General features: G+C 39.5%; 1 pseudogene; it reads right to left on the bottom strand.

Annotated features, from left to right (window-relative positions):
- Positions 1-3,560: 3,560 nt before the first annotated feature.
- On the bottom strand, positions 3,561-4,378 carry LOC131420630 (nuclear pore complex protein Nup50-like; annotated as a pseudogene).
- Positions 4,379-8,750: the final 4,372 nt, after the last annotated feature.

Here is an 8,750-nt window from a genome sequence, read left to right as displayed (position 1 = left end):
TTTGTGAATTTCCAAAATATCCTTTTGTTATCAATTTCTAATTTCAGTCCATTGTATTTGGAGGACATATATTGTAAGATTTCTATCCTTTTAAGTTTTTTGAGGCTTTTTTATGGCCTTGATATGATCTATACTGCAGAATGTTCCATACGCACTTGAGAAGAATGTATAGTCAGCTGTTCTTCAGTAGAGTGTTCTATAGACGTCTATTAGGTCTAGTTCATTTATAGCATTGTTCAAGTCTTCTATTTCCTTGCTGATCAACTGTCTAATTGTTCTATCCACTTTTTAATTGGATATAATAATAATCATCTATTATTTTTGATGTATCTATATTTCCCTTTAATGCTGTCAGCTTTTTTTAAATGTATTTTGGGGCTCTATTGTTAGATGCATGTATGTTTATAATTGTTATATCTTTTTGGTGGAATGACCTTGTTATCATTATAAAATGTTCTTTGTTTCTAGTAACAACTTTTATCTTTCTAGTAACAACTTTTATCTTAAAGTCTGTCTGATATTAGGGTAGCCAACTGAGCTCTCTTTTGGTTACCAAGTGCATGTCTTTTTCCATCTTTTTTCTCTCAACTTTGTGTCTTTGAAACAAAACTGTTGTCTCTTGTATAAAACATATAGTTGGATCATGTAGGTTTTTCTTTTGTTTTACTAATTCTGCCAATCTCTGCCTTTTAATTGGAGAGTTTAATAAATTTACTTTAAATAAATTACTGATAAGGAATGATTTATGTTGTCATTTTGCTATTTATTTTCTACATGTCTTATGTCTTTTTGTTCCTCCTTTCCTCCATTATTATCTTCTTTTGTGTTCAGTAGCTATTTTCTTGTCTACCTATTTAATTCTCTTGTTATTCCTTTACTATATATTTTTAGTTGTTTTCTAAGTGGTTGCATTGGGAATCATCATTATCATCTTAATTTATAACAATCTAGTTCAGGTTAATACTAATTTAATTTCAATAACATACAAGAACTTAGTTCTAATTATATCTCTGTTTCTCCACCTCCTTTAAGTTGCCTGCTCAAATCTGCTGTTGAACGCCTCTGTGAGTTTAATTTTTCATTTCAGTCATTGAACTTTTCAATTCCAATGAGAAAGTGAAAGGAAGAAGAAAATTAAGGGGATGGCTCCTTAATAAGTCAGAGGGAGAAGGTCAAATACTGTATGATTTCCTTCATTAAGTAGTAGATAATAACAACAATAAACAAACACATAGAGAGAGAGATTGGATTGGTGGTTACCAGAAAGGAAGAGGGGGGGGAGGGCGAAAGGGATAATTCAACATAAGTGTGTGGTGATGGGTTGTAATTAGTATTTGGGTGGTGAACATGATGTAATCTATGCAGAAATAGAAGTATAATGATGTACACCTGAAATTTATACAATGTTATAAACCAATGTTACTGCAATAAACAAAAAATTAAAAAAAAAAGTGGGGAGGGATGGCTCCTCATCCTACCCGTTCCCACAATGGCCTCACCTCTTTAGGAAGATTAAAGCCAAGAAATGAAAGAAACAATTTTTTCATCTGAGACACTCAGGACCCAGACACAGAACTATGCTGCTCGAGCCCTATATGGTAAAGTGTAATGCAGAGCTGCAGAGGGTCAGTCCTCCCTGCCTGGTTGTGCATAGTCAGCTCACCACTGGACCATTCAAGACAAACACTATGGACTACCACTATGCTCTGTTTTGCTGGACAGAGACAAGAAAGTCCACAGGGCACCTGCCCATCCAGGGCAGCATTCCCTTCAGGGGATCTGGCAGCAGTGCTGATAGTAGTGGGCAGGTTTCTCAAGTTTTTAGTACTGTGGACCTCATGTAGGTAGCCTGAGACAAAGAACATGAATACACTATTTTCTGAGCATCTGTGAGACAACCTTGGGGACTCCCAGATACACTTGGTGAGGCTTTGAAGTAACACAAAGGTGTAGCAAATATTGAATATTAAATATTAATGTGAACTCGTATATTCTCACAGACTCCTTTCACCCTTTAAATAGATTGCATTTTTTAGAGCAGTTAGAGGTTCACAGCAAAATTGAACACAAAGTACAGAGAATTCCCATATATTCCCTGCCCCACACATGCATAACCACCCGCACTGTCAATATCAGCCACCAGAGTGGTACATTTGTTACAATTGATGAACCTACATTGACACATCATTTTCACTCAAATTCCTTAATTTGCATTACAATCCACTCTTGGTATTGTACATTTGATGAGTTTTGAAAAATGTATAGTGACATGTATCCACCATTATAGTATCATACAGAATAGTTTCATTGCCCTCAGAATCCCCTGTGCTCTGCCTATTAATCCCACCCCCCTCAACCCCTGATCGTTTTACGGTCTCTACAGTTTTGCCTTTTCCAGAACGTCGTGTAGTTGGAATCATACAACTACATTTCAAACATGTAGCCTTTTCAAGTTGGCTTCTTTCACTTAGTAATATGCATGTAAGTTTCTGCCATGACTTTTCATGGCTTGATAGGTCACTTATTTTTAGTGCTGAATAATATTTTAATGTCTGGATGTACCAGTTTATTTGTCCATTTATCTACTGGAGGACATTTTGGTTGCTTCCAAGTTTTGGCAGTTATGAACAAAGCTGCTATAAACATCTGCGTGCAGATTTTTGTGTGGTTGTAAGTTTTCAAGTCCTCTGGGTAAACACCAAGTAGTGCAATTGTTGGATTGCATGGTAAGAGTATATTTAGTTTTGTAAGAGATCATCAGACTGTCTTCCAAAATGGCTGCACCATTTTGCATTCCACTAGTAAAGAATGAGATTTCCTGTTGCTCTGCATTCTCACCAACATACAGTGTCTTCGCTGTTCTGGATTTTGGCCACTTTATAAGTCTGCAGTGGTATCTCATTGTTATTCTAATTTGCATTCTCCTAATGACATATGATGTGGAATGTTTTTTATATGCTTATTTGCACTCTTTATATCTTGATTGGTGAGATATTTGGTCAGATCTTCTGCCCATTCACAGACTTTTGAAGTTTGAGGTTAATAAGGATTTTTTCTAGACAACGTTGCTTGAAAACAGTTATTTTCAAGAGAATTATTCAGTTCAGGAGTTAAATTTCTTTCTTTCATTCATCCATCCTGTTTTCCTTCCTCTCTCCTTCTTTTTTGTCCTTCTTTCCTTCCTAACAAAAAGCAGGAGATATGCATGTGATTTGGTTACATGATGTATGAGGTAAGAGAGTAAAGTTGCCAGGTAAAATACAGGATACCCATTTAAGTTTGAATTTCAGATAAACTGTGAATAATATCTAGTATAGAAGTATGTTTCAAATATTGAATTATCCATTATTTATTTTAAATTCAAATTTAACTAGACATTTTGTATTTTTTCTTGACACAACTTTTAAAGGTTTTATTGGACATATTAATTTTTCACAAAAAAGTTTTTAAGTTATTTATAATTCTTAGAACGTCAAAGTAGAGGAGAAGAAAAACTAAGTTGAAGAGGGTAGCAGGAGAAGCAGCGGCTCGGCCACGATTCCTCAGCCCTCTTCATGTTTTCAGGCATCCCTTTTCTCCAGGAAAACTTTGGGCAACTCGTCTACATCTTTGCTTATTTGTATTCTAATTAACACTTTGAGATGGTGGCATTTTTTTCATTAATTGGTGGATTTACAACACAGACAGCAAGTGCATTGTTTTTCTGTGTTCCAGTACTTGGAACATCAGGTAGGATGAGAACTATCAGCAGCATTTTGCATAAATTGGTGTCTCCTGCACTGAAAGCTGTGCTTCTAACTTGCTGTAGGTTTTAATGCAGAGTGCCTACACTCTTCTCTTCAAATGTATTGTCTTTATTATAAATTAGTTTGTGCTTTTTGGAGTAGAAAGCATTTTCTTTATTTGAGTAACCGCTACTTTGGGTGGCTCATTATTCCCTTCCCTGTTCTCTACCTTTGCATTCATTTCTGCCACCTTCTGCTTGCCTCTCCAATGTTTTAGTGGAAAATGTTGAATAAACTAGTTTACTCTGGGTAATATTTTTGCCAAATAAAATGGAATTTCCAGGGGAAAATGAAAATCCAGGCAGGGGGTCAGAGCTTAACTAGCCCAAAACAGAGCTATCAATTTTCTTGCAAATGCATTTGTTGCTCCTGGTGATGGGTCCATTTTCTTTTCAGACACAGACTCCACTTTCTTTTCAGATGTATCCTCAGTTTTGTTGCCATGAAATAAAAATGTTGCTTCTCAGTATAGTGTAGTTGAACCAAACAGGGAAGGAGACTGTTTCAACCAACATTTTGTTAGTTTTACTTTCATAATTACTACTGCTGTAACCACGACTGGCCCATTTAGAGCCAGTTGGGACAGACCACATCTCTTATCACCAGAGTGACTAAGAGTTGCCTTTCAGAAAATTTGCAAAATCACATAGCCAGAGCATGTGCAGAAGAAATCTTGACATGAAATGACAATGGAACCAAAGATTATCCTCCCCATGGAACCAAAGGACCAGGACTTAAAAGTTGGACTCTTATTAGAAGCGAGGGGTCCCACGGTCAGGAAGATCTGGTGTTAAAATTCCTTCCCAACCTCATCATAAATGTTTCAAACCCTATCACAAAAGTTTAGGACCTCATCATAAAAGTTTAGAACCCTGTCATAAATGTTTAGAACCTTACCATAAATGCTTGAAGCCTACCAACCAAAATCCGTCCCACCAGCATTTCCACATGCCAGCCTGTTCTCCCTAACCTCTTAAATTTCACCCCAAATCCTGTATAACGGAGAAAATCTGAGGGGACATGCCCCCGTCTCCCTGCAGATTGATCTCACAGAGTAAAGCTGATTTCGCCCCCAAAAGCTGATGCCGTAATTAGTTGCATTTTTTAGGTGCATCGGGCAAGAGAACCCCAATTTTGTGTGGTAACACTGCCACTGTTCCCACCTTCAATATTTGCTAAATATTTCTCCCAGTCTCAAAGACAGATATCAGATCAGAGTGGGTTTATGTTCACGTGCTTCACTATCCAGTCACGAACACAACAAACACAGCTGACTGCATGTTACCAGCATTCCCTTTCATGCTTTATTCACAATAACACAGAGGAAAAGGGCTATTGACTGTCGCCATTAGTTTTGGGATTTGAAATCTTTCTCTTGCCATTTGAAGTAGTAATGGAACGAAAGGTTGCCTCGTTCTCTGCCTTTGGACTAGTGAAGGAAGGGGCACTCGTTACCGCTATTTCCATTTGACAGTCCTTGTAAAGGTTTCACTCCACTGCCATTACCAAATCCAGAAACACTCCTCCTCCAGAAAGTACAACCAAACCTTTGAAACCTTTAAAAGTCCCTCCACTAACAGATTCAAGTCCAACATCTACACTCTGCTGTTAACGGCTCTATTCTTCAAGACTTCCTCACTGGACCACAGAGCAGGTTCCCACCCCTTCTGCTTCGTCTTCTTGATCCCAATTCCTGTCTGTCAATTCCTTCTCTGCAGTTCTTTGACCACTTTTTTGAGCCACTGTGGCAGCAGTCACACTGGCTGGGGTGTGAAGTGCTGGTGCTGTGGTGGCAGCAAGCCCAAGGGCGCGGTAGAGTCCTAGGGGCTGTTGATCTCCTGAGTGAGCTCCTGGTCACTTCCAGTGCTCTTCGGGTGCCAAGAACTTCATGGTTATTAAGCTTGGATGCTTGGTTATTAAGCACCATGCCCCCGAGGCCGCATCTCTATGTTTGAGAGTGAGGAGACGAGTCCACTCCACTAAAGACCGCAGGAGTAACAGTGCCATACTCCCTCCAGGCTGCCATTTTGTAACTATAAGGGCAGCCTCTATTTTTGCTACAAAATCTCACAAGCCTATACTAGCGAGCTAGATATTCCAGGGAAAGTATAAAAGACATAGTCAAGACTCAGAAAACCAACATTACTAGTAGCAGCCAAGGGGAGGGTCTCGTTTGCAGGGAGAGATCATTGAGGTCCCTGCACAGTGGTGGCACATACACTTCCCCTTACAAGCCCTTAGATAAGGGAAAATCATCTGGGAAAAAAAAATATGTTCTTGTATACTGAACTAAGCAACTATTTTGAACCAGTGTTACCTGGAAGTGGCAACATTAAGAGTTTTCTACTGAGCAGAAATAGGCACTGGGAAAGTTGAAGTTACATTTCAACAAATATGAATTGTGACTATAAACTTTAACCTTTGGCAATTGCCTCTTTGAGATGTGCTGCCAGTACCAAGATGCATTGCTAGGGTTGCATGTAGCAAGAGAGCAGGAGCAGGGACACCACACCCCACACACAGCATGGGATGGGGGCCTTTGTTTCTGTGACAGTCACCACTGCAGATCCCCGGACACTCACCCCCTCTTCCCCACAAGAGCCTGGGGTACCCAACACCAAGTTCTCCCTGGGAGTTTTCAAGAGAGGCAGAGGGGTCTCAGAATCAGAGGGGCTTCCACAGGCCTGAAGTTGTTTCAGACGAGTATGGGAGGGTGACAGGATTTGGGCTGTGATGGCTTGTTGGAAGGCACAACCGCCTTTGTGTCAGTAGCAGAATCAGTGATAGAGTGACTGCCTCTTAGATGGCATCTAATTCAGAATCTCACAACTTAGGAAATGCCCAACTAAGGAATTAAATATTTTCTATTTAATTGACTCTCCTGGAAAGCAAGACTATATTCATAATTTATTTTTTAAAAATTTAATTGATATCTTATCAAAATAATATACATATTTTTAACAACAGAAACTCAAATAGTCCTAAAACCTCATTAAAAAGAAAAAAATAGCAGTTCCCTGTTTCCCAGTTCCCTACCCAGACTCCCACTCCCCAAAATTGAACTGGTCGCTTTCCTTTGCCATTTGGTCCTATTCTAACTGCAAGTTTATACCTTTTCTGTTCTTCCACACTCATTCTGGTGAGGTTTGTGGAAGGTTTTCAAATAAATACGTGTATGTTAATATGAAGTCTGGGATCCTGATTTACTTTACACTTGTTCACGGGGGCTAGCACAGCGATCTGTACAGAAGGACAAACTGGTAAACAAACCTGAATGTCACTGAGCACACAGACACAAACAGCTGCTTTGAAACAAGAAACTGGGAAATTTCCATTGGTAAATCTGATTTTAGCAATGACCAAATACCTGTGGTCTGGATCTGCTGCTCATCAGTGTTCCTGTAGCTCTTCAAACCATGTGTGAACAGTCTCCAAAATTATTCGGAGATCTGCAAGAGAATCACAGCCCTTCCGTGAACGGGTGGCCTCTGCCGATATTTCAGTGCTGCACTAGGGCACAGAGTCACGTGGTCTTTCCTCGGTGTGCTCACAGAGAGGACAACCTCCAGGCCTCTTGCTCTTCTCATGAGGACACAAGTCCTGTGGAATTAGGGCCTACCCCAATGATCTCATTTAACCTTAACTACCTCCTTAAACCTCTCTCCACATACAGTCACACTGGGGGTTAGGACTTCAACATATGAATTGGCGGCGGGGTGGGGCGGGGGGGGGACACAATTCAGTCTATGACAGTCAAAAATCATCTAACTAAATATCCAGTGGTTACACACATTATTAGTATATTAAAAAGTATATTCAATGCCCAGGGGGAAATTCAACTTGGGAAATTGAAAGCAGGAGTTAAACAAGGACACAAAGGTTCAGTTTTCATTCAATTCCACTTGAAAATAAGAGCATGACTTTAAAAAGGAGAGCTGTCATTGCAAGGCAGGAGAACCGGCTCTGTAAATCTGGAAACTGCATTATTGTCAGCAAATGCCTCTTCTAAGAGGAGGCATCCCTATCTGTTGCAATCTGTTTCATAAAACTCACTAAAAATAGGTCAGAAAATCATTTGCATCTGGAGACTATATAATCTCAACAGCCTCTCCCCGAAGATTAATTGCATCTCTGAAAGTACAAAAGTTGAATAAAATGTTAACAGTAAGCATTCTTCCCTTAGACATTTGTTATAGGACTGGAAATTATGCAAATAGCTTCCCCTAAATACGTTCTAGAAAATTTTAAAACTGAATTTATACATGTCTTCCACATTTTTCAGAGAAAATATTTATTGACAAATTTCTTGGAATTATCTCAACTATTTACATGGCTGCTAACGTCTTTTAAAGTCTGCATCAATTTACAACTGTGCTTTCCTTTGTGTGGAGGTTGTCATCCTGATTAAAAGAACAAAAATAGCTGTTGCACTGTTCTCTTATTTTTAATGGTGGAAATTTTGTCACATGCAAAAGATCAGATTTGTCATTAAATTTCAAGACACTTTTAAACAGAGTTAAATCTAGAAACATTATGAAAAACGATTCATTTGAAATTCTGAAAAGGCTTATGAAATAATTGTATCATGCGGCATGAACCATGCGCCTCACCTGGGCCGTCCGTGAGACGTGAAGTCCAGAGGGCAGCTGAGGGAATGGAGGCTGCAGGAACAGGGGCCTCTGGCGTGTGCTGCTGGTTCCCAAGCAGAGACAAGATCGGTCTCCAAGTAGCAAACTCACGTTATTCAAAATGCCCAGAAGACACACCAGCGTGTTCAAAATTTCACAGCAGAGGCTAAACATTAGTGTTTAATTGGATTGGGGGTTACCAGAGGGGAAGGGGACAGGGAGGAGGGCGAAAGGGATGATTAGGCACGTGTGTGTGGTGAGGGGTTGTAATTAGCATTTGGGTGGTGAACATGATGTAGTCTATGCAGAAATAGAAGCATAATGAGGTTCACCTGAA

This window comes from Diceros bicornis, chromosome 23 (genome assembly GCF_020826845.1).
Source record: "Diceros bicornis minor isolate mBicDic1 chromosome 23, mDicBic1.mat.cur, whole genome shotgun sequence".
Lineage (NCBI taxonomy): Eukaryota > Metazoa > Chordata > Mammalia > Perissodactyla > Rhinocerotidae > Diceros > Diceros bicornis.
Note: the sequence above shows the minus strand (reverse complement) of the source record. Positions and strands in the feature narration are given on the sequence as shown.